The sequence below is a fragment of the Crocodylus porosus genome, unplaced genomic scaffold, assembly GCF_001723895.1.
Source record: "Crocodylus porosus isolate Cpor-Errol unplaced genomic scaffold, CroPor_comp1, whole genome shotgun sequence".
Classification (NCBI taxonomy): Eukaryota; Metazoa; Chordata; order Crocodylia; family Crocodylidae; genus Crocodylus; species Crocodylus porosus.
In genome coordinates, this window is record NW_017728920.1 from 5,628,403 (window position 1) to 5,653,102 (window position 24,700).

At 43.1% G+C, this 24,700-nt stretch overlaps 1 long non-coding RNA gene across 5 annotated transcripts in view; it reads left to right on the top strand.

Moving 5' to 3' along the window:
* Positions 1–3,202: 3,202 nt before the first annotated feature.
* The window catches only part of LOC109312569, a 23,450-nt gene continuing 1,952 nt past the window's right edge, over positions 3,203–24,700 (top strand). Inside the window, exons 1-3 of one of the 5 annotated variants that reach the window (XR_002101852.1) lie at positions 3,203–3,214; positions 8,355–8,357; positions 12,122–12,129. This is a non-coding gene — a long non-coding RNA (uncharacterized LOC109312569). Of the gene's footprint in view, positions 3,215–7,128; positions 7,145–8,354; positions 8,358–12,121; positions 12,130–12,627; positions 12,632–17,785; positions 17,799–22,266; positions 22,277–24,583; positions 24,595–24,700 lie in introns of those variants that run through there. The other 4 variants (XR_002101853.1, XR_002101854.1, XR_002101855.1 and 1 more) reach the window with 4 other exon arrangements.

Sequence of the window (24,700 nt, forward strand, 5' to 3'; positions counted from 1 at the left end):
GGGAGAAGCTGGGGGAGAGTCTGCGATTTAGTATAAGAAAAGCTGTGGCAAGGCTAGGAAAGGAACAAAGTCCTTGGCAGTGTTTCTTTCTTATCGGGTGCAAGATGCAAGCTGTGCATTTCTAACAATACTCCATTTCTAACACCCCTGTCCTGTCGGGGAGGAGAGGGTGGGAGTCTAGAGGGCATATGCACATATGGTGGTGCTGCTTGGGTCTAGGTCCTGGGAGCCAGTTAGGGGGCAAGAGGTGCATGCAGTATTGCTCACTTGTGTGGTGCTGTCCACAGCTGCCCCCATGATGCTCTACCTGGGGCTGAGCCAAGCCCGCTTACACTAGGGGCAGCCTGGGCCCAGTCAGCATGCACAGCTTACTGGCAGGGCTGCTCCCAGTATGGCTGCAGCCTCCTGGGTGCTGCTCAGCTCCCCTCATCTCCATTAGCGACTCTTCTTCCTATTCCTGCCCCTGCTGTATTGCTCCAGGTGGGAAGGAAGCATCAGCTGGGCAGCTCCTGTCCCAGTGTGCAGGGCTCTGGCTTGAGCTCCCAGTTGCTTTTCACACATTCTTCCTCCCTGGTGTGATGAACAGCCACTTCCAGGCAGGTGGAATGGGTAGAAGGCAGCTGGGAGCTGGAGCCAGAGCACTGTGTGCTGTGGCAGGAGCTGCCCAGCTGAAGCTTCCTCCCCACTTGGAGTGGTGCAGCAGAGGCAGGTGCAGGAGAAGGAGCTGCTGCTGGAGGTGAGGGGAGATGAGCAACATCCAGATGGCTGCAGCCGCACCAGGAGCAGCCCCATTGGAAGCTGTGCGCAGTGACCGGGCCCACCGGCTCCGGTCCCAGGCAGGAGTGCAGTGCCAGCTGCCCTGGGTGGGGTTCAGCCCCATGTGGAGTGCTGAGGGTCATCTGCCGGCTGGATCCAATCAGTTGGTGGGCCAGATCCAGCCCACAGGCCATATTCTATCCAGCCCTAGACTAATCTAAAGAAGATGTAACCTTAAGTACAGGTTGGAAGTTTTGTTTAGTAAAAGACAAAGGTGGTTTATGACATCATAACCCAAGAGACAGTGAGTCTCCATGGCTTGGAGTATACCTATTTTGCTTTATAAGACTTTATTTTAAATTGTAAAATTGAAAACAATTTCATTTAAAGTTTGAATTTCTCTTCTGTTTTACAATTTTATGCACCAGATCTTTGTGGTTGTAACTTCATACTATTCAGGCATGAATAGGTATTTGAAATGATCAAAATTAACTGACTAGAATCTGTTCCATATCAGCTTTTTCAAATGTTTTGAAGGGCCTGTAGGACAGGGCAAACTGGGGAGAGACCCTCCCCTTCACCACTGTGCTGCTTGAAAAGAAGCCCTCCCCACCGAGTCTCTGCCACTCAGAAATTTGGGCAGTCTGATGTAATCATTGCTTGCTCCTGCAAGGCTTTCAGGACCCACAATTCTTGTTAAAACATTGGGAGTTAAAAATGCTTAACTCTCAGCAGAATTGATCCTCTGCCTGAGTGGGACTGGTCTGTTACATGTCTTCCTCTTACCTGAAGACAGAAATTGCCTCACTATCTGTGTTATTAGTAGGCACAATGATACTCTTATCCAGAGGGGTGTTACCAATTGTGTGCTGAAAACATGGATTACTTTACTTTATTTAGGTTTTTATTATGTTTATATTTGCAATGACGGTCTTCCTACAGAAACCAGGGTATTTAGAAGGCATTACAGTAAGTGGCACTTCAAGGTTCTACCTTTCAGACCAGAGCAGGAATATCTGTGTGAATTTGTGTAGAGTTTTCACTTGGTAAATATATTTGCATGTATAAAAGGTGGTAGTTCAGCAAACTGCTTAAATATATGTGTTGTGTGTACAAGATGATTGGGCTTGGTAGCTGTGGTGGCTCTTTCTGGATTGGATTTTCTTCTCTTATTCATCCTTCCTTTTGACTGCATCATGCTTATTGTACCTTATTACATCATTCCATACGTAAGGGCTTCTGCTAGTCAACAAAGGGTCAGGTAGATTTATTTTTCCCCACTTTAATGCCGCCTTTGGTTTTGGGGTTTTATTTGTTGGTTTGGGACATTTTGGCCCTCATCTGAAGCCTCAGATACTGGCCACAGCTCGAAATTGGAGACTGCCTAGGATGCACTAATACCTTTAATGGTACCAAGAAACCTCTTGAATGCATCTTGGTTGTTGTGACTTGGTCATCCACTCAGGGTTAACCCATTGCCAGACTAAGGGCAACAAGGAATTTTTCCTCAAGTTAGACTGCAAAAATTATTGTTTTCTCCCCACCTCTCTTTCCTCTGTCATGTGGGTTATGATTCATTTCCCCAGATTATTTGGGTATATCTTACCTCACCAATTCCATACCATTGCATGGGCCCAAGCATACGGGACACTCTTGTTTTCCCTGCTCTCTTCCTGTGGCATGCTAGATTTCTGAGGCTCTGTTTTTTGTACTAATGATTATACATTTGTTATAGGGCTTTACAGGGTGCTTTCTGGCTGTAATGTGAGAAAGTAGCTGAAATACATGTTGCTATGGACCACAAGCGATGGAAGTGGGGGGGGCGGGGGCTAATGGGGCTCAGCCCCCAGAAATACACGGCAGCAGCAGGCATTGCCTTAGAGCAGCCTGGCCACAGTCCTGCAGCAGGGGTGGGGCATGCTGAGCTACCATATGCACTTGGAGCCAGGATTGCAACCCCGCTCTGGGCCCCCCCCAGCCGGTGCATGGCTGGGGCTGGGGTGGGGAGGTGCATGGCCGGTGTGGCATCTGGAGCTGGCGTGGTCAGGACTGGGAGGCGACAGGGGCTGGGGCTAGGGAGGTGGCTGGGGCAGTGTGGCATGGCATTGGGCAATGCTGCTTTCCCCTCAGACTTTCCTATGGGGAGGGGGGTGTGCATCCACACATGCTTAGCCCCGCAAATCTTTTTTTCTTCTTCTGCCTATGCTTTGGACTCTTCTGGATTAGATGTCTCACAGTGCTGCCTGTGATTGGAAGGAACTGGACTCAAGATCTAGGTGGCCCCTTCCAGATGTACATTCCTATGGATCGCTGATCAAAATGACAGTCAGGTAATACCCTATTCTGAGAGTCTCCACATTCAAATGAAATGTATTTTATAGGCCCCCACAAGTACCTGTGTGGGGGAGGAACTGCGATCAATGTACACGACTTTTAAGGGTCTCAGCTATTTTGTCACGTTTCATGGTTGTGCTATGCTTTGTGAGAATGATCATTTTTTGTCTCCCCAGCAGGGGGTAGGGAGAGGGTTGGATAAAGAGTGCACAGGCTTTACCAGGCCTGGTCTCAGGTAGAAGAACTGGAGCTGAGGTGCCTCTGTGCACTTACTGTTCTGTTTTATTGGTGCTGCTGTTAACCCTGGAACCAGGGTTAGGCTTTGTGCTGCTTTGTCCGTGTGACTGGTCCTCAGATGCAGATTATTGGTCAGACATCAGTGCCTTAAATGCTGAATGGAGGGGAAAGCTGCATAGATGCGGAAAGCGTGGTGGTTTTTGTGTTAAATAGATGTCACCAAAGCCAATGTGGAAGGATTTTTAAAAAATGTTTAAAATAATTTTACATTTCTGACTTGTGAAAATCTGAATAGGTAAGTGCCCCCTCTGTTGAGTACATCCCCATTCTGTGCAGACATTTCTCATTTTCTTTGGTGCTACTTCTCTCAAAAAATGGGGATTTGAGTCCAGTAATGTTAATGATTTCAACTTCAACTTCTGAATGATGAAATTTTATGGGAGTTCTTTGCAGGTATCTCGTATCTTTGCTTAAATGTATTCTAAAATCAACAGATGCCATTTGTTCAATTTTTGTTTAGAAAAGATGATCAATTAATATTAGACTGGTGTTGCTATGGTGATCGACCTATTTTTTAAAATAATTTCTTTTACCAATATCACTTTCTGTGAACCAAATGCATATGGTCTAAAGTAATTGCTAATTACTAGTGCACCAAGAAAGGTGAAAATTCCTGGGTCAAAGAAAGTTTTCTATGTGGAAAATTGTTTTGTTAATTCAGGACAAAACCTGATTGGAAACTTGGGATAATCTTAGCTTGCTTTGGGGACTTTGCACTTCTTTTGGAAGCAGTGGAGGGGGTAGCAATGGTAAGGCAAGTACAAGAGGAGGGGCAAGTTCCAAGTTACATTCATTAATATTTCATGTTTATGGTATACATAAATTAGCTAATGAACCAGGTAAGTATGAGGTGAGACAGCATTTTTGTAGTGAGTTGCTCTGTTAAATGACACGGGTCACATCTATGCTGGAAAAATGCGTCAGATTAGAAAATATGAGAGTGAAATGCATTATAAGTCACGAGATATTAAAAACTGCTCAGCACATAGGTTAGACAGGGACAAGTGTCTTAAATGGCTTGGTAAACAGAGGAGCCTTAGCGGAGTTCTTCCAGTTCTGATACCAGTGGAAGTAAAGGCTAATAGAATAAATGATATGTGGCTGCATCATTTGGGACTGAACTGCAAACAGATGGATGTAGGCATGTCTATATATGCTTATGTAAATATTATAGTATGAGTATTGGGGTATAAGAACATTTTAAGGGTTTGGGACATACCCTGGAGGATTTTGATTTTAACAAGGTTCTTTTGAAATGTTGGGATAGTGAGAAATGCTATTTTCATGTGTTGCATAATTGAAACTTTAAGGGAGACTGTACCTATGCTGATCACCAGATGCACATGCTGACATTTTGGGAGATAAACTTACAGCAGGAGTAATCTCAGAACTATGCATCTTGTTTTCTTCCCAGTTACCATTTTAAATGGCAGGTATCTGGGCTGAAGTTTCTTTCAATAATTTTGGAGAGAAAGAGAGAGAACAAATGGGTAGACATGTTTCTTTCAGAATAGGAGAAGAACTTTTGCTTTCTACATATATTCAGGAAATAAGAAGTGTGTCCTATATTTTTCACTTGCAGCCTGCCATTTAGACTACTTTACTTTTCACTGTACTGATGTGCATGTTGGCAATCAAAGCTACTAGATACCTCTTTGTGAGTTATGAACATGGATGCATTATGTGTGTATCAAAAGATCTTTGATTCCATATGAGGTACTGTGGCAGTTTCTCACTACTGCTTTGGTTCCCTTTGCACTATTCATGCATCCCCACTTGACAGAGCTGACTCTTACACCACAATCATGGATCCTTATACTATAAGGGTCAAATACCTGCTTACAGATGTGGAAAAAACAAGCAAACAGCACTTTAAGCTCAGTGCACCCCTGCATCGAGCACAGTGCATGCCCAGAAGATGCATTGCGTTAGATTGACCCGGCTTGCCCAATGTCTATAGATCATTCGCTTCAGCAGGGCTTTTTGGCACTTTTATCTAATAACTGATTGAATGCGAGATACCTTGGCCGTCCCTACTTGACAGAGGGTCTCAGTTGTCTGGGGCTGCTAGAACCTGCATGTGATACTGTGGCTAGGAAGAAAAGCAATACACTATATAACTAGAGCTCTGCTTGTTCCAGTTCTATAGAAAGCAAAGATGCTGACTCAGGAATTGCTTTGCATAACTTGGCTATTAACAATATTTTCTGAGCTCACCAGTTGAGGCATATAAGAAGTTATAGCAGGAAGTTCTGATGTTGAGTGTGGAAATGTCACATTAAGCTTTCTCAACCAAAAATCACAATTAGTTCTTTTAAAATTTTTTCTGCTTTCTTTTTTTTTTTTTAGCTATTCTGCAGTAGCTTTCTCCTATTTACGTTGACATTTGCCTGTTCGATGCTATTTTGCATTTGACCAGTAGGGGGAAGCTTGTGCTCAAATAGTTTTCCAGGTGCAATGACTTTTTGGTGCATCAGATCTGCTACATTTACTACTACATTATATGAACTTGCTTTGTCTTATTCCTTATTATTTTTGTGGTGGCTTTATAAAAACCAAAAATGGTGGCCATATAAGCATTGCTCAAAACTACTGCTAAGTCTCCCAAATTATTAGTACCTTCCAGAGAACCTGGATAGAATAACCCTGGCCATCTTTGGAAGTTTTCCAAACAGTGAGAGTCCTGATGTGTGCATGGCTGACTTACTTCAAAATGGGTTAAAAATGACCCTTAAAAAAGCAAGGAATGTCTTTGAAGCACTTCCTGAAATGTCTGCATACTCTAGCAATCGTCTGGTATCACAGTGCTCTTGTCTCCACCCTTCCCAGCTTCCCTCCCCAGCAGGCAGGAAGGACTGTTCTAAATGACCATGTTACACAGCTCTGCGACAAAGTGTTGTGGGTCTTTTTGTCCTCTCAGGAGTAGACCACAGCCCTCATTCTGTGTTATGCCTAGGATGGGGCCTTTTTAAGCCTTAGTAATTTGGGATTTTAGAGGTTAATTCCCAGAGTTCAAATTCAGCTTAGCTTAGTACTTTCACTCATTAAATGATGCTCAATACTTCTAAAGAAGAACAGAGCGACACTCTCTGATCCTGACACAACAGTGAACTCTTTATTTGAGGAGCTTAAAGTATGATGCTAACAAACGTTCCGTTTGGCTACTCTGTTAAGTATATAATAATAATAATTAACTAGAACTATATAAATTATACTTATTTTGGAATAATAAGTCATTAGAGAAATAAAGGCAGAAAAAAATGGTTTTCCTCAAATTCAATAAACAATCACTAATTTCAGTGTTCCAAAATCATAGCTTAAGCTTGATAATGAGATTTTAAAGTCAAGTTTGGGGCTTTTTTATTTTTCTCTGATTTTTTTTTTTTTTTTGCAGGGGGTACTTGGGTCACATTTTCAAGTTTCTTTCTAACACCAAAGAAATGCAAAACTCTAGAACTCTTAGTTCAGAGATGATACCTTTCATTAGACCAACTAAGAAATTGCAAAGTATCTTTTTCTGCAAGCTTTCAGGGGTACATGCCCTTTTTCAGGCACAGGGAAAATTAAAGATGATAAAAATTCCCCATAGGTAGAAAATAAACTTAATTTTTGCACAGAGGGAGCTGAAGATGGAATTCTGTCCCTCTGGGTCCCTGAGAGTGTCTTTGGGAGTTGCTCTTTGATGTGCAGATAAGGCAGCAGTCCTTCCTTGGTGGTGTCACTGGCAGAAAGGCAGGGAGGTGTAGAAATCTTTCTTGTTGTTCAGCAATGAAGTTTAAAGCCAAAAATGGGCTAAAATTTGGCATCTTTCATGTTCCATTTTTCTTGAGCCTGAGAAAGGATATGTGCACCTGAACTCTTGCAGATTTTTTTTTTTTTTTTTTTGCAATTTCTTAGTTGGTCTAATAAGAGGTATCAACTCTGAACCAAGAGTTCTAGAGTCTTGCATTTTTTTTTCTCTCAGACCAACACGGCTACCAAATACATCCCTTTATAACAGCAAGGGCTACAAAATTTTACAAGATAAAAGCTGAGATTTCCCCCTGATCCCATGACCTGGGAGATTAAGTTTTAAGACACACAAAGTAGGTCAGAACTCATTATGAGCATCAGACTTTCAACAGGGCACCGTAAGTTTTTACTGATATCTCTCCTCTCTTGTAACTAAATCAGTAGCATGTCACCTCAGTCCAGTGACTTTTTGTAACTCTGTGTCAGCTGAGGAGGGCCAAGACCAGCATTTCATCAGCCCTGTGTGTATTACATACCTATTACATCTCTGTCTGAAAGTTTTACAATCTTCCTTATGAATGAATCATATGGCAATTATTAATGAAATGCTAACAACATGCTTGCTGCCACACAAGTGAGAGACAGAAATGATCTCTAAGCTGAAGAGATTTAAACGGCCTCTCTGCATTTACTTAGCTAATTGGCCTTGTCATTACAGGAGAGTTGGGTAGTTTTTACTATCTTTGAACTACATGGGGTAACATGTTAGTAATTTAGTTACAGTATAGAACTAAAATTCCCAGCATGTATATTGTATGTATTTGTATTACTACAGTAATAAGAGATGCCTATGTAACTAAAGTTCTAGGTGCCTCTGAAAGTTACTTGAAAACAAAACAATTTACCTTTAACAGACTTAAACCCCTCCAAAATTTTTAAAAAGTTATGGAACATGTAATTGTGCATCTCTATTTGGAACTGAGACACGTGAAACTTGCTGAGCTCCCTGCTCATTTGGTTAACCCACAAGGCAGAATATAGACAAAATAGTATTGTCTTAATAAAACAAGACACATGGTGATGTGCAAAGTTGCAAGGGGTAAGGTCAAAAGAAATTATAAATAGTTATTAGATAGGATAATGCCCTCAGTTAATGAAGCTGATACTGGATTTGTTAGTTCTCTAAAGTGACCTTCTCTGCTGACCAACATTATTTCCATTTTATCTTGATTGAGCTAGTGCCAGCTGACTTCCCTCTGGTTCTTTTTCTCTCCCAACCAACAGGAGCACAAGTACACATTTCTACCAGGGTCCATAGAGAAGTTTGCGCTGAGCTGCACAATTGTCATCAGCATATTGATAACAGTAGTCCCATATGTCCTTGTAGGTTTAAATAACTTTTAAAAAAAAGCAGCAATAAGACACCAAAATACAGGTCAGGCTGCCTGATCTGTCTTGCCCTAGAAAGCTTCTTGGCTAACTCCTCTTGCAGCAGCTGGTAGCACAGTTTGTCTGAGCAGTTTGTGAGAAACCAGAACCTGGGTGTAAAAACCTGCCTTGCCTGTGCTTCTCTGCACATGGATTTTTTCCAGTCCAGGCACAGAGCACTCAGAAGTTCTCTTACTCCCTTCTCCATAACAAATAATAATAATAATAATGATGATGCTGAGCTAAGGTGAATAAAAAAGTCCATCTGGTCAGTGCTGCCTACTTACCTGGATTTTTAGAGTCCTTGTACATGTATTCAGAGAGCTCCATTTGGCATCAGATGCAGTTGTGAGCATTCAGCACTCAGAACATGCAGTTCATGAAGGATGACAACTGTGTGAAAGCTTGGTCGGACCTACACATAAAATTTAAATGACCACATTAAAATAACAGTGCGTCTTGAACAAGAATGCAAGATCGTGACTGATACCATGTGACTAAAGCAATCCCAATTGGTTTAATCTCCTGTGCTAGTTACAAACGTACCCAATGTTTTATTATGTTAAACCATTTCATAAATAACTGCATATCCCTACCTGACTGTATCCCCCTTGTAGATGCATGTTCCCTTGATTTAAGGCATATTTCTCAGAACAGACATTCATTAGCTGTCTGGGGTTTTGCAAATGTCTCCATAGACCATCGCCGGTGCAGAGCATTATAAATTCTACCCCATTGTTAGATCAACTACCCAAAACAGTGTCTTGTGATCAATGCCCCAAGGCAGGGTTTTTCAATCTTTTTTAACAAGTGTACCCCTTCTGTCACAATGTTTCAGCTTATGTACCCCTTTATATTTTTTTCTTGTTTTTAAGGGGCAGGGCAGGAGGGGGTGCAGATTGAGGCCCCCACGGTGAGGGAGAGAGTGGGGCTGGGACAGGTGCAGGCCCTGCACAGCTGGAATGGAGAGTAGGACAGAGCTGTGAGTGACACCTCGGGGGAGGGCCACTGTACTCATTGTGGGAGGGCATGGGGGGCATGTGCCCCTGGATCGCCGGTGCGGGGCAGGATGGGCTGCCACTGTGTACTGGGGTTGGGTCTGGTCCAGGCTCTCCCTGGCTGGTCCTGGGCTGGGCTGTGCTTGGGGTGGGCAGTGGCAGTGCAGGGAGGGGGGCTATGGGAGGGGTTGCAGCCACTCCAGAATTCACCATATTCCCACCCCCAGCGCTGCTGCCACCCACCCCAAATGCAGCCTGGCCCAACACACTTGCCAGAAACAGCCTGGGACTGCCTCGGCTCCAGCCCACAATGGCAGCCCACCCTCACCTCTTGCACAGATCCAGGGGTGCAGTCCACGGCCTCCTGGGTTGCACGTAGCACCAGGAGCCACCCCTCCCATGCACAGCTCAGTCCTGCACCATGCCCCAGCTGGGCATCCCCTGCCCCAGCCCCACTCCCTCCCCCACCACTGGGTCCTTGATCTGCTTCCTCCTTCCCTGACATGCCAGACCACGCTGCTCTCCACCCTGCTGGGCTGCACTCCTGGCTGCCTGTGTGCTGTGCTGTGGCAGCACACAGGTGTGGAACACTTATTTGCTCCGTTTACATCAGTTCTGTGTACCTCCCTACAACCTTTTTAAGTACCCCTAGGGGTACATGTACCTCCGGTTGACAACCACTGCCCCATGGTATCCTGTTCAGTCAATCAAGACCCATTCCATTTGACTGAAGTGTAACCTCCGGGCTGATTAAAAGCTTGAAAAACAAGTTTCATACCTGGATCCAAGCAGTTAGCAATTGTAATGTGATGGTCCTGTCCTACCTGCTTTGTTTGGACTTTAATTAACCAACTGTCAAAAAGGAATGCTTTGAAGCTATACAGTTGGACAGTATAAGAAGGAAACAGTTGCCATTAAGGTGTGTTCTCCAGCAGAGAGAGAGAAATAATTCTGTACCTACCTAATCACTCCTGAGTACATTGACTGAAGTAATGCATAGTTAGACTCCCACTTTCACTTCCAGTGGGAAGATCTCAGCTACATGCCAACTTTATGGAAATGGGAAACTCCTCCCTAGCTTGCTCCTGTGGCTGTACGACTGAGGGCAAGTGTAACTTGGGGGCATCTGAACCCCAACCCTCCAGGCTTGGGCCTGCATGTAGGACATCTACCAAAGGATTTGGAAGCACCTGAAGCCCCAGGCGGGGGTGGAGGATGTTTGCCAGTAGCAGAGCCACATATGATTCTTGAATGACTCGTGGATTTGGAATTGATTTGGCTGATTTGACTTGGGACATGAAAAATTTTCCTTAAAAAACAGAAAAATATTTGATCACTCTTGAGTGACGGATCCATGTTCTGTGAAGGGTAACAAGACTGAAAACTGCTTCCTGCCTGCATTTGTGAGAGAGACTTTTGCAGCTAACCTACACTAGGACTTTTGTAATAGCTGATTTACTGAATATTGGGAAGGAGTCTTTCTGTCATTTAGTTTTATAGCTTGTTATATGGTCTTGTTACTAAAGCCTTTCTGCCATTGATTGAACAAGGTGTCATGTCAATCTTTAACTGCATTAGGTTTGAAACCTGCTTTTGACTGTAACAAAGACATGTGGAAATTTTCTTTTTAGGTGACTTTGGGTACGTCTGCATGTGCATTTACATCCCACGAAATTTACTGTGTAGTAAGCAGAAGTAAGCCAGAATCTATACATACAGGCATTAAAGTGCATTAACGCTGTGTGTGGTCTGACTTGGGACTAAAGTTAGTCCCAAGTCAGTCCACACACACAGCATTACTGCACAGTAAGGCATCTACATGTGCATTACTGTGCAGTAACTAATCGGGCATAAATTTGATATCTGCATGATGCAGGTATCAAATTCACACCCAAATCAGTGCAAGTCACCATAGTTACTGCACAATACAGGCATACACATGTAGATGTGTGCCTGCACCGTGCAGTAATTTTAGGTTACTGCACAGTAAATATGCACATGTAGATGCACCCACTGTCAACATCATGCAGGACCTTTGTGGTAGAGGCAGGGTTAGAATCCGATTCTCCCGGGCAGGATTCAACTGCCTTAAACTTCTTTCTGCCATCCTTTGACTTATTCATTCCATACCTTCTGAATTCTTTAACAAGCGAAGCAGAAGTCCTACAGACAGCAGCTTTCCATACTGCAAACCCTAACACAGAGGTGACCAAGATATGCCGCATGGGCTGGACCTTGTCTGTGGAGCTGTGTCATCTGGCTTGCTGGATCAGAAATTTGGTGGTAAGAGTGGCAGCTACCACAGCTCTAGGAACTTCACCAATTAATGCTGCCACTATCAAATTGCAGCCTCACAGACCAGGTGACTCTGGATCCGGCTTGCATGGATGGGCTCTCATGTAGCGTGACAAGCAAAGACCATTATGTGAAGAGTAGGATATAATCTTACCAGAAAAGGGAGTTTTGGGGTAAGTGGTAGAAGTTGCAGAGAGATGAATGGTAAGCTTAGTGTACATTGCAAGGTTCTACTGGCATGGCAAGTTCGGTTAGAAGTATGAAAAGGTCACACTCCCTAGCCAATGTAGTAATGCCTGCAAAACCCCCTATGTGGACATAATTCTACCAGTGCTGGCAGAGCTGCTGATGCTTGGGGCAGCTGATGCAACTCTGGCAGAAGAAAAACTCCTCTTGGTTACAGAGCTGCATTTTTGTGACTATAACTAGGGAAGCAACAGTCTTGTATTCCAGATAAAACAAAATATCAAGACATTGACTCTGATTTCCTGGATTCTTGATCTCTCTCTAAATATATGAATCCTAACGCATGTAAAACTTTGTTTGGATTTTGACTATAACTGATGTTTCTTTTGTGAGGTCATCTAAAGTACAGCTGCTGCTTCCTTTGCTGAAGGTAGTTGTTGTAGCATTACATCCTTTATGAGCACCCCACTTCCAAAGCTTTTATTTAATCAGTTTTGATTCAGTTTCTGAGTTAAATAGCGACTCTCAGTATAGGCCAACATGTTTAACCTGGTGTATGGTTTTTTGTAACTTTCAAATATTCCAGTAAACCTTTATGTAGATAGGTAAGCTGCCTCCGTTCTTGAAAGGCTGCATCTAAATATACAGGCAAGGTAGTGGATAACCAACATAACCATCACACTGCTATCTGTGCCATTTAAGTCAGGTCATTTCATACCAGCGAGCACCCTGTTCCCTTGAGGGCCAATGATGTAAATGCTGCTTTATTATCAAGCTGCAGAGATTGGAACAAAGGGTCACAAAGCTGAATTCATGGTGCCTGATGCTGACTGAATTGCCTTCCTATTTTTAAATCCTTCTGCTGGCCTGAAGCCTGAGTACTACATCTCTTTCTTTCTCTTTTACTGACTCAATTACAGTACATGCCTGGCTTAATAATTACAATAATTTGGGCCTATGCCATTGAAATACATGAAGATTAATTTCTAATTATCTGAGCTTGTTGTCCCTTCTCTAAAAAACCCAAACGGCTATTGGTTAATGATGCTGTGTCTTTCTAAGTCTCTTGGTTTCAGATTTCTGAATGGATCTTCTTGCATTTCACAAACACACCCTTGTTAGGTTATACCATAAAAATAGTTTATAAGTGAGTGCTTGCTGTTTAAGCTGTGTATTGCATGACCTTTCCCATGCATTGAAAGGCTCCCCTCAAGGCATTTATATTATAGCCAATCAAGTTGCATTTATATTATAGCCAATCAAGTTACTTAATGAGAAAAATGAGGTAAAACATCTTCATCACTATGCCTTCTGGCAAGGTGAAATTGCATAGAAGATTTAACCTTGTTCTATAAATTTCTTGTCAATATCTGTGGTGTTTTAGATTCTCAGTAACAAATGCATGAAGTTCTTCATAAATGCAATGATTCTTTCTGTATCAACTCACTAGTTTCGTACCCACCAAATACAGGGATTTCAACTGCAGTTTTAAATCCCCTTGGTATTCAGGTCTGTTCTTCATATGTAAGTCAAAAGCTAGTCAGAAACCAGCTAACTTTTCTTTTTCCAAAATTAAGTTTCCTTCTCATTGTTTGTAAATGCAAGAGCCTTGAAACATTCCTAAATGGTGTTGATAATTTCTATTGAAAACCCATAATCATTTCCTTCTCCAAGCTAATAGTTTTCAAACATGGAGAAACTGTATAGACAAAAGTACTTGGGGGAGATGAAAAAAACTTGTTTAGTAAGTAGAAAGAAGACTTTATACATGTAAACTCATAATCAATAGTGAATATTCAGGAAAGGAGAGTGGTAAAGAGAAAATATAATGTTGATCTGAATTGACCTCTGTACAGTTAACTGTATACGATTAAAATTCAAGCAAAATAGTGGCTAGCTATGAAGTACATGCCTGGCTTGATAATTACAATAGCTTGGGTGTATGCTATTGAAATACATGAAGATTAATTTTTAGTATTCTGAACTTTTTGTCTTTTCACCAAAATACCCAAACCGCTATCCGCTAACAACATTGTGTCAACAGTAGCCACTTTGTATCGATAACGAGTCTGTAAGGATGATGATTTCTGAAAATGGATTTCTGGATGCCTGGCATTGGCAGCATGAATTAGCTGAAACGATCCTTTCCAGCAAACCAGAATGCAGAACCTTGAGCTATATGGGAAGGAGAGTATTTATTTATTTATTCATTAGATTTATGAAGCATTCTAATGGCTACTTTCACAATACAATATGCCAAAGCTCCTGTTCTTGAACAAAAAGTAAATAGTTGTAAATTTTGTGTCACATGATAAATGTGAAACTTATCTGTATAAGAACACAAGAAGTACCGTACTGGGTCAGACCAATGACCCATCTAGCCCTGTATCCTATCTTGGACAGTGGCAGGAGTGCATGCCTGATAATGGCATGATTTTGAGGGGCTTGTCTGCTTGGAAGTTGTGAATCAGTATGTCTGTTGTTGGACTGAGCAGGAGCAGTATGTTATGCCTACCCTGCATTTTCCATGATAACTTTCTACAAAATGCAAAAAGAACTCAAGCTGGCCCTATTGCCTTTTAAACCCTAATCAGCGATGTTAAGCCAATATTTTTTACAGGGAGAGAAATGTGGGAGCCCTGTCATATCTCCTTGGTATGGATGAGTGACAACTTGGGGGGAATTATTTTCCTCTAGTTTTCAAGAGGGTAAAGGGCTACAGAAGCAGAACTCCAGGCCCTCCATTATACTAGCCAAGAAACTCCTTACTGAAGTTGGGTAGGCACAGGTAGGGAGAGGGATAAGTTACCAGGGCTTCCATGTAGCATAGCAATTGACCTCCTTTCCTGCTCCTATGCTGCTAGGGCTGTTGCGAGGGTCTGGGAAGTAAGACTCTGGTGCATCTCTCATGCATTTCAACCAGTAATGCAATAGCTATGTTGGATATGGCAATAGTGGGAGCATCTTGGGGCTCCCAACAATTGAGGTAAATGGCAGCAGGGGTGAACCAGAGATGTGCACTGGTACAGTTGTACCTCCCTTTGATTCCTGCTCCACTCCAAAGTTTAAAAACAACTGACTGGTAATGGCAACAGCATTTATAGTCAGGCAGTGCTGTGGGAGGCAATTAACTTCATAGCTCATTAAAATCTACCTGATTCCTTCTAAACTCTTCAGTCCACAGGTGTTAGTGACCCTCTTTCCTTTTAATGGTCTTGATATTCCACTAATCTGGCTAGCCTTTCTTTTGCAATTCAGCGATCTGTTAGCTGCACCTGGTTATGTGATTCCTATTTCACAGCCTTGCAGACCTGTTTTTATCTCATTCCAACACATTTGCATTTGTTTTTGCACCAATCTTAAACTGGATAATATAGCTCTGGGCCGCTAGCATAGTAGTGAAGTTTCTAGTTTCTTTTTATCTGGAGAAAAAAATGTTATTTTTTATGTGATGATACACCTCACCATGTGCACCCCCCGCCTTACAAAATCCTAAAATCACCCCTGAGTGTTAGGCAGTTTGATCCTAGCCTCAGTGACTATTAATATTCTTAATAATTTATCTTTTAAGGCCAGGCTGGCTGTGTAAGGCAGGCTGATCTCTTTTAAGATACTTTTTCTGTTGCATCTCTCAGATTATCAGCTGTTTAGATCCCCTTACTGCTTTCTGCTGCAGCAGTAATGACCACATACTTCTAACTTGCAATTAGTTTATAGCTCTTTGCATTTGCAAGACTGTCTTTGGAAGGAAAGAGAGACATTATTTCTTACTAATGTATAAAGTGCCTGTAGTGCAGCATATTTTAATGAGCCCTCTGTAGCTCATCAGTGTCTCTAGTGGGGAGGACCTCACACTCTACTTCTTGGACATTCTACAATTGTGGCTTGAGCTGGCTCATTTTTGTTCTGCTAAGACGCAAATATTACTTATCCTGGACTATCTCCCTTCTGTCCCTAATTAAAGGCAAACCAAACGATTTCTAGGACCCTTTATTAATCAGTTTTCTTTCTTAAGTGCTATGATTCCTGTATACAAAGCCCCTCCTCTTTGGTAGCATCAGTTTATCTCCCTAATATTGCATTTTATAATGCCTGCACATTTACTCTTGCTTATATTTTTAACCATACCAATACTGGAATTTTTCAGAGCCAACAGTATTTTAAACACATTTATTGCATGTTGCAGTTGAAGATAAACTGGAGAAGATTGTTTTAGTTTTAGTTTACAAAGGTCCCATTAAATTTTGAATAAACTACACCAGCGAGCGGTTCCCAATCTGTTGTACGCATACCATCAGTGGTATGCAGACCACCTGTCAGTGGTACTTGTTAACGGATTTATTATAATTACTTTATGTGACATTGCTGGTGGTACTTTTAAATTGGTGGTGCGCAATCTGTCAGAGTTCGGGAACCACTGAGGTACACTATAGAATGAGGCCAGCCTAAAGAAAGGCACTATGATCTGTTTTTGACATAAAAGCATGTAAGAAAAACCTTTTGAGTTAAAGCAGTGGCCAGAGAGAATAGTCTTGTCATGGTGGTGCCAGTGAAAAAAATAACCTTATTTCCAGTGATTTTTTTTTTTTAAATCAAGGCTTGCAACAATCACAAAACTCAAACCGTTTACCAACAAACTAAGTATTTCATACCTTTCAATGTTTTGTCTGATAGATATAAATTCTCTGAAAGCTGAGATGCAACAGGTAGAATTGTTTTCATGTCATTACAGATAAGTTGAAGAGCAATTGAGTTCACTTACCTATTTTTAGGTAGCGATCAAATAGGAATCCCTACAGAAAAGATAAGCAGATACTACAGATATGTTTAGGAGTGATCTCAAAATGGTCCTGGGTCAGAATCACAAGAGCAAACATCCCTGAACTTTGGAAGAAAGAGTTTGGATCAAAAGTGTGATCTATCTCTCTGGAGAATTGTCCTTGTTGAGTGAAAGCCCTTTTGAGATTTGCAAGGTGATGATTGTGAGTGTTCTCCTTGGTGCAAATTTGGTGGTATCGGAGGGCTTGGTTGTATATTACAGCTTTCTTGGTGTGTTTAGGGTCATTGCTGATTCTGTGTAGATATGTATGTTGGTCCATGGATTTCTTGTACATGGTGGTTTATATTTCTGGATATTGATTGTAGTATCTAAAAAGGAAATGCTGGTGCTGGAGTATTCAAGAGAGTCTGATGGAGGGGTGGTGATTATTGAATTTGTGATGGAAATTTATCAGATATGCAGGTTATCAGTCCAAATGAGTGTCACAGTACACATCCATCTTGTTGTTCTCATATGATGTGAATAGAAATTAATGGGCAACTTGGCCTCTTGGCAAAATACACTGTAATAACAATCATTCCTTATACAGTAAATTCTCTGGTAACTGGCACCTTATAAGCTGGCATGCTCTGTTAGCTGGCATGCTGGCTTGTAAGGAAAAGTGAAACCGGAAGTGCCTACCGTGGTGCTTCCTGTTTTTCTGAGCCCCCAGGAGCATAACAGGCTGCACAGGGCTGTGTGGGGCCTGCCTCTCTGTCCTGTGGGGCCTGCAGGAGGGGCGGAGGGACGCCCTAGATGCGGCTGGAGAAGTGGCTGCCTGGGCTGCTCAATTAACTGGCATATTTTGTTATTCGGCATCCCCCATTTCTGGGGGATGCCAGATAACAGAGCTTTTACTATTTAATGAAATGAGTATAATACATGCATCCTGATCCCAGATTTGATCAGATATGCCTTTTAAGACACACTCCCTGTGTGTTCTTATATCTTCAGTGGTGTTCTTCAGGCCCAAATGCATCTCTGCTATAAAATCATGGAATCATAGAAAGAAGGACTGGAAGAGACCTATACGATCATCAAGTCTGGTCCCCTGCCATGGGCAGGAGGTAATTGGGTTCAAACAAGTTCAGCAAGGTATTTGTCCAGCCTCCTCTTAAAGACTGCCAGAGATGCTGACTGCATCACCTATGCTGGAAGTATATTCCAGATTCTAGTTACCTGTACAGAAAAGAAGTTTTTCCTTATGTCCAGCCAAAACTTCCTCAGTTAGCTTGTGTCCATTGGTCCATGTCTTCCTGGGAGGATGGGACTTTTCTGAAAAGTTGTTCACCTAGGTTCCGGTGTTCTCCCTTGACATATTTGTAGTCGGCTATCAAGTTGCCTCTCAGCCTTCTTTTCCTCAGGCTGAACAGTCCCAGATTCTGAAGTCTCTCCTCATGGCCCTTGATCATTTGGGTGGCCCTTCTCTGCACCCTTTCAAGCTTGTCCACATCCTTCTTAAAGTGTGGTACCCAGAACTGGATGCAGTACTCCAGCTGTGGCCTAATAGAAGGGGAAGAACACCTCTCTGGATCTGTTGGCAATACATCTGCTGTTGCACACCAGAGTTTTATTTGCTCTGTTGGTGACTTCATCACCCTGGTGGCTCATATTTACCTTCCGGTCGATCGTCACCCCTAGGTCTCTTTTGGATACAGTGCCAGCCAGTGGAACACCACCCATTGTATAGATATGGTGAGTGTTCTTCCTATCCAGATGAAGGACCTGGCATTTGTCCTTGTTGAACCTCATTTGGTTTTGTTCAGCCCATAGGACCAGCCTGTCAAGGTCTTCCTGAATCCTTGACCTGTTCTCTGACGTGCCTGATTGTTCCCACAGTTTGGTACCATCGGCAAACTTAATCATTGCACTTCCACTCCCTTGTCTGTGTCATTAATAAAGATATTAAAGAGCACAGGCCCAAGAACTGATTCCTGGGGTACACCATTGGAGATGACCTTCCAGGATGAGGCCACCCCATCAATTAAGACTCATTGGGACTGGCTGCTGAGCCAGTTCTCAACCCACCTCACTGTAGCCCGGTTTAGGCTAGTACTTTCCAACTTAACTGAGAGGATTTCATGGGAAACAGTATCAAAGGCTTTGCTGAAATCTAGGTAGATGATGTCCACCTCCTGGCTCATGTTCTGGTGGCTGGTTACCTGGTCATAAAAGGATACCAGGTTTGTTAGGCATGACCACCCCTCTACAAAGCCATGCTTGTTGCTTCTTAGTAAACCACCAGATGTGAGATTGTGGGTGATGTCCTCCTTGACAATTTTTTCAGAGATCTTCCCCAGGAGATCTATCTATTTAGCTACTGGTTGGCCACTGAGAACAGACTAAGATGTTTTAAGGGGCCAGTTTCTTGGTCCAAGGTACCTCAGCTTTTCCAGTTTCACTCATAGTTTCTAGGGTCGGAAGGGACCTGAGCAGAACATTGAGTCCAACCCCCTGCCATGGCAGGAAAAAGTACTAGGGTCAAACGACCCCAGCAAGGTGTACATCTAGCCTCCTCTTAAACACCCCCAGGGTAGGAGCCTGCACCATTTCTCTTGGAAGCTGGTTCCAGATCCTAGCTGCCCTGACTGTGAAGTAGTGCCTCCTGATATCTAGCCTAAAAGTCTTGCTAGCTCTTAATAGAGGTGATCTTGCCAGCTAGAACAATCAGACCCTTATCCAGTTATGTGCTCAGAAATTATAGATCTACCCCACAACTTTTAGAGAAGAGGCCCTCCTATGTGGTCAAAAGCTCTGAAAATACACTAACTTGTCAACCCTTGAATATTATCAATCTCTCCACACACGTACTTACCAAAGCTGAAAAATTTGTCCTCTCTAAAGGCCATCATTTGGACTGAAAACCTTAATTTCTGTCTGGAAAATTGGAGAACTAATAATGTGGAGAACTAGAATAATTTTTCTGATGCCTCCCTCTCAAGGAATATTTCCACAAACAAAATGAATCCACATCCAACAACACTTCATCTTATGACAACATGGAAGAAAAGATAAAACCCACAAAAAATCAGATTGGACACCTCACGGTGAATGAAATTCAAACCTCAATCAGTATATTGACTGCTTCAGAGAAAGAATAAACAATGAAATAATCAGCAACAAACACCACCATAACTTCTCCCTCTCAGAGAAAAGAGCCATCCTGAGAATCGCTGAGAGCCAACCTCCAAATAATAGTAAAACCAGCAGATAAAGGAGGAGCTATAGTTATCCTTAACCATGAAGACTATGTTAAAAAAAGCCAACAGACGACTCTTGACACTACCTACTGTGAAAAACTAGAGGAAGATCCAACTCCCCTTTTAATCTTAAAACTCAACACCATGATCAGATCATTTCCATATGAACTACAAGAAAAACTATAGAACTCCCTCTAAGGAGTAGCGGTCCATGAGTGCGCTGCTTTGGTCCTGCCTCCCCCTTTCAGTGCGGTGCACTGGTAAGTGTCACAAAGTAAGAGCCCAGGTGGGAGGGAGCAGATGAAGGTAAGCTCCTCACTCCTCATGCAGGGCAGGCAGCGGCTCCTCCCCAAGGCAAGGCAGGGTTGAAGGTTGGGGGCTGGCACAGGCTCCGCAGGCTCCGGGGAACAGCTCCACTCCCTCATATCACCTCGGGGAGTGAGGCAGCACATGGCATCAGGGCTGGGGAGTGGAGCAGTTTCCCAGAGCCAGCAGAGCCCACGCCAGCCCACCCCCATCCCCACCTTGCCTCACCTCGGGAAGGAGCTGCTGCCTGTCCCACATGAGGCTTTGCCAGCTCCAGGAAACTGCTCTGTGGGCTCTGCTGGCTCTGGGGAACTGCTCCACTCCGCAGCCCTGATGCCAGGTGCCTCCTCACTCCCCGAGGTGATGTGGGGAGCCCATGGAGCCAGCCCCAGACTTGGGGAGGAGCCGCTGCCTGCCCTGCATGAGGAGTGAGAAGCTTACCTTCAGTAAGTGTCCCACGCTGGCCCCGGTGTCTCTGCTACACTCTGTGCCACCTTAAAAAGTTTGTGCACAGCAAGATTTTTACTTGTGCGCAGCTGCTCACGCATGCAGCTTAGAGAGAACACTACTCCCCACTACCCAACCCAGGGACTTTTTACATGTTCCCTAAAATCCACAAACAAGGGAACCCAGGCAGGCCTGTAATATCCAACCATGGAACCCTAACTGAGGAAATATCAGGTTTCATTGAATCCATCCCAAAACTTTTTGTCACCCAAACAGCGAGTTTTGTGCAAGATGCAACAAACTTTCTATGAAAACTTAAAACACAGACCACCCTTCCCAGCAATACTCTCCTAGCCACCGTGCATGTTACCAGCTTATATACCATCACCCCACACCAGGATGATATCCAGGCTTGCCTTGCATATCTACAAAAGCATGATTACAACTCCAAGTACAGACCTAAAGATATTACTGAATATATACTCTTCATCCTTGCACACAACAATTTCACTTTCAATAACCAACACTTCCTGCAGAGCATGGGCACAGCTATGGGCATCCAAATGGCCCTACAATATGCCAAACTTTTTATGGGCAACCTGGAAGAATTCCTCAAGAACTGCATCATGAAACCCACACTGTAATTAAGATATATAGATTACATCTTCATCATTTGGACTGAAAACCTGCAATGTTTGATTGATTTGGTGCGTGATCAGTTAGGAAAGTTAGACATTTATAAGTCAGCAGGACTGGATGAACTTCATCTGAGAATGCTGAAGAAGCTGGCCAAAAGTCATCATGGGACCTCTGGCGAAACTCTTCCAAAACTCTAAGCACTTGGGGGAGGTCCCTGAAGACTGGAAGAGGGCCAATATTGTTCCCATCTTCAAGAAGGGGAGGAGAGAGGACCTGGGCAGCTATAGGCTAATTAGCTCAACTTCTATCCTAGGGAAAATCTTGGAAAAATTCATCAAGGAGTCTGTGCAATAAGCTTGCAGAAAGTAGGATTCTGAACAACAGCCAGTATAGCTTTGTCGCAAGCAGGTCTTGTCCTACCAATCTCCTCTCCTTCTGTGACCAGATAACTTGCCACCTGGATAAGAGAGAGGAGGTCGACATTGTATACCTAGATGTCCAAAAAACCTTTGATCTGGTATCCCATGATGTTCTCATAGGAATATTGGAGGATTGTAGCCTTAACTGTTTGACAGGTGGGTAGGACCTAGAGACTTCTCATGAATGGATCTGTGTCATCCTGGCAAGAAGTGGCCAGTGGTGTCTGTCAAGGGTCCATGCTTGGTCCAGTGCTTGTCAACATCTTTATCAATGATTTGGAGGTGCGAGTGAGGAGCTCACTGGCCAAGTTCACAGACAACACCAAGCTATGGGGGAGCATGATCATGTTTGGAAAATTGCCTGCAGATACAGGCAGACCTGGACAGGCTGGCAGGCTGGGCGGATTGGAACCAGATGAAGTTCAATATTGTAAAGTGTAAAGTGCTCCATCTGGGGATGAACAACTCTCAACATACTTACAGGCTCGGTGGTGCCAAACTGACTAGCACCACTACTGAAAGGGACCTAGGGGTAATAATAGACCATATGAACATGAGCTGCCAGTGTGATGCTGTCAGTGGGGCAAATAATACTCTGACATGCATCAACTGATGCATCTCAAGCAAAACCAAGGAAGTGATTCTTCCACTTTACTTGGCATTGGTGAGAATGCAGCTGGAGCATTGCATCTAGTTCTGGGTGCCACACTTCAACAAGGACATGGAAAAGCTTGAGAAATCACCCTAAACACACCAAGAAAGCTGTAATATACAGCCAAGTCCTCCAATACCACAGAATTTGCACTGAGAACACCTGGGATCGTCACTTTGGAAATCTCAAAAGGGCTTTCACTCAACCAGAGGAGAGAGTGCACTTTTGAAAGAGCCACTCAGATACCAGGTGAAGATCTGCTGCAGTACAAAAAAAAATCCCCACAAATTGCAAATTATTATTTATGACATAATATCTTTCTCTGGAACCTATAAATCCTCAAACAATTGCAACCCATTGCAACCCATACTAGGAGATGACCCAATTCTTAAAGAGATCTTTCCAGAACCACTCATCCTAGCCTTTAAACAGGCTCTGAACCTCACCACCAGAAGCAAACTTGCTATGGCACAAAGCACACTGAATGGATGCTAATATATCTCATCCAGTGCATTGAATGGCCAGTGGAAACTATGTAGGAGAAACAATACAACAACTGCATACCAGAATGAATGAATGTATGTCGAAAATCTTCAAAGACAAAACCAGCCAATTACTTGTAGCTGTACACTTCTCACAAGACAACCACTTTCTCTCTAATCTTTCAATTCTAATCCTTGAAGGGAATTTACAAAACAACTTTTGTAAACAAGCCAAAAACCTACTTCATAAATCTACTAGATACAAAAAATCATCCACTAAATATAGGCATTAGATTTATGGCACGTTATAGCCTACCTGCCATCCGAAAACGCCAGGTAACCTCTACATTTTATCAGCTACATTTTGCCACCATGTCAACATTCCTTCCTTTCCCCCCACTACCTACCTGTCTCCTAGCTATTGTCTTCTACCCCTCTGACCTTCACTACTACGTATTTGCATTTTCACAGGCCTGTATTTTGCATATTGGCTTCTATTCCATCCAGTAGAGTACACACACACTAGCAGACTCTCTCCTGTGCCTGAAGAAGGGTGCTTAGGCCCAAAAGCTTGCAAAGAATAATTTTTCCAAATATCTTGGTTGGTCTAATAAAAGATATCACATTTACCCAAAAAATCTTGTTTGAAAATACACTAATACACTGACAATAAGCATGCTGTAAATAATAACAAAAAGATTTATTATAAAAACAAGAGCAACCATAAGAAATCAGAAACCATAGGTTGAGAGAGAGATTTAAGAATAAACAAAAGAAAATATCAGAACAATGATTTCCTTATCCCTGCATCTGAGCACTAAGCTCTAAGAAGGCTGCTTCCACTTTCCAAGATACCACATTTACTCAACGAACTTTGTCTGCCTATGTCCTTAGCCAGCGGTGGGCAATTATTTTGGGTGGAGGGTCACCTACTGAGTTTTGGCAAGCCATCAAGGGCCATATGATAGGCAGCCAGGGGCAGATTAATATTTATTTTCTACATTTTTTAGGGGCCCCATGGGCCGGATAGAATGGCCTGGCGGGCTGCATCCAGCCCCCGGGCCGCATTTTGCCCACCCCTGCCTTAGACCAACATGACTACAACTAGCACCCCCATCCCCTGAAACTGGGGGAGCTCCTACTCTTTTGTATGTAAATCACTACTTCTGTTTGACAGCCAGTTCTCTGAATGTCCATTCATAGCATCTGATGAATTGAGCAGTGGCTCTTTTGAAAACCTATGCATCACTGATTCAGTTATGCTAGAAGGTGCATCTCTACCTTACTTTTTGCCTGACTGCAGGCTAACACAGTTAACTACCTTGCTCTGTACAAATATTATACAAAGCAATCTCTACCTGATGGAAAAGTAGTCTGAACCATACTCAGTAGATCCCAAGTACTGATTTCAGGTCTGTAACCGGGCCTGGGTCTGTAACCCCTGGTGTGTGGCCGGGTTGTGGTGCAGGTACTGCTGCCCGGAGCTGGATCCTGGAAGCAGTGAAAGGCAGCAAGGGTTTTGTAACCCCTGGCAAGTCGCCAGTAGGCCTGTGCGAAGCAGCTAGTATTCACTTTGGATTTTGATTCGGCCAATTCAGGGGACAGTGATTTGATTCATTGATTTGAATCACTGTCCTGAATCAATTCGGCTGAATTTGATTTGGAGATTCGGTTTCTGCTGCATCTCCAAATCAGCCAGGCCCATCCCCC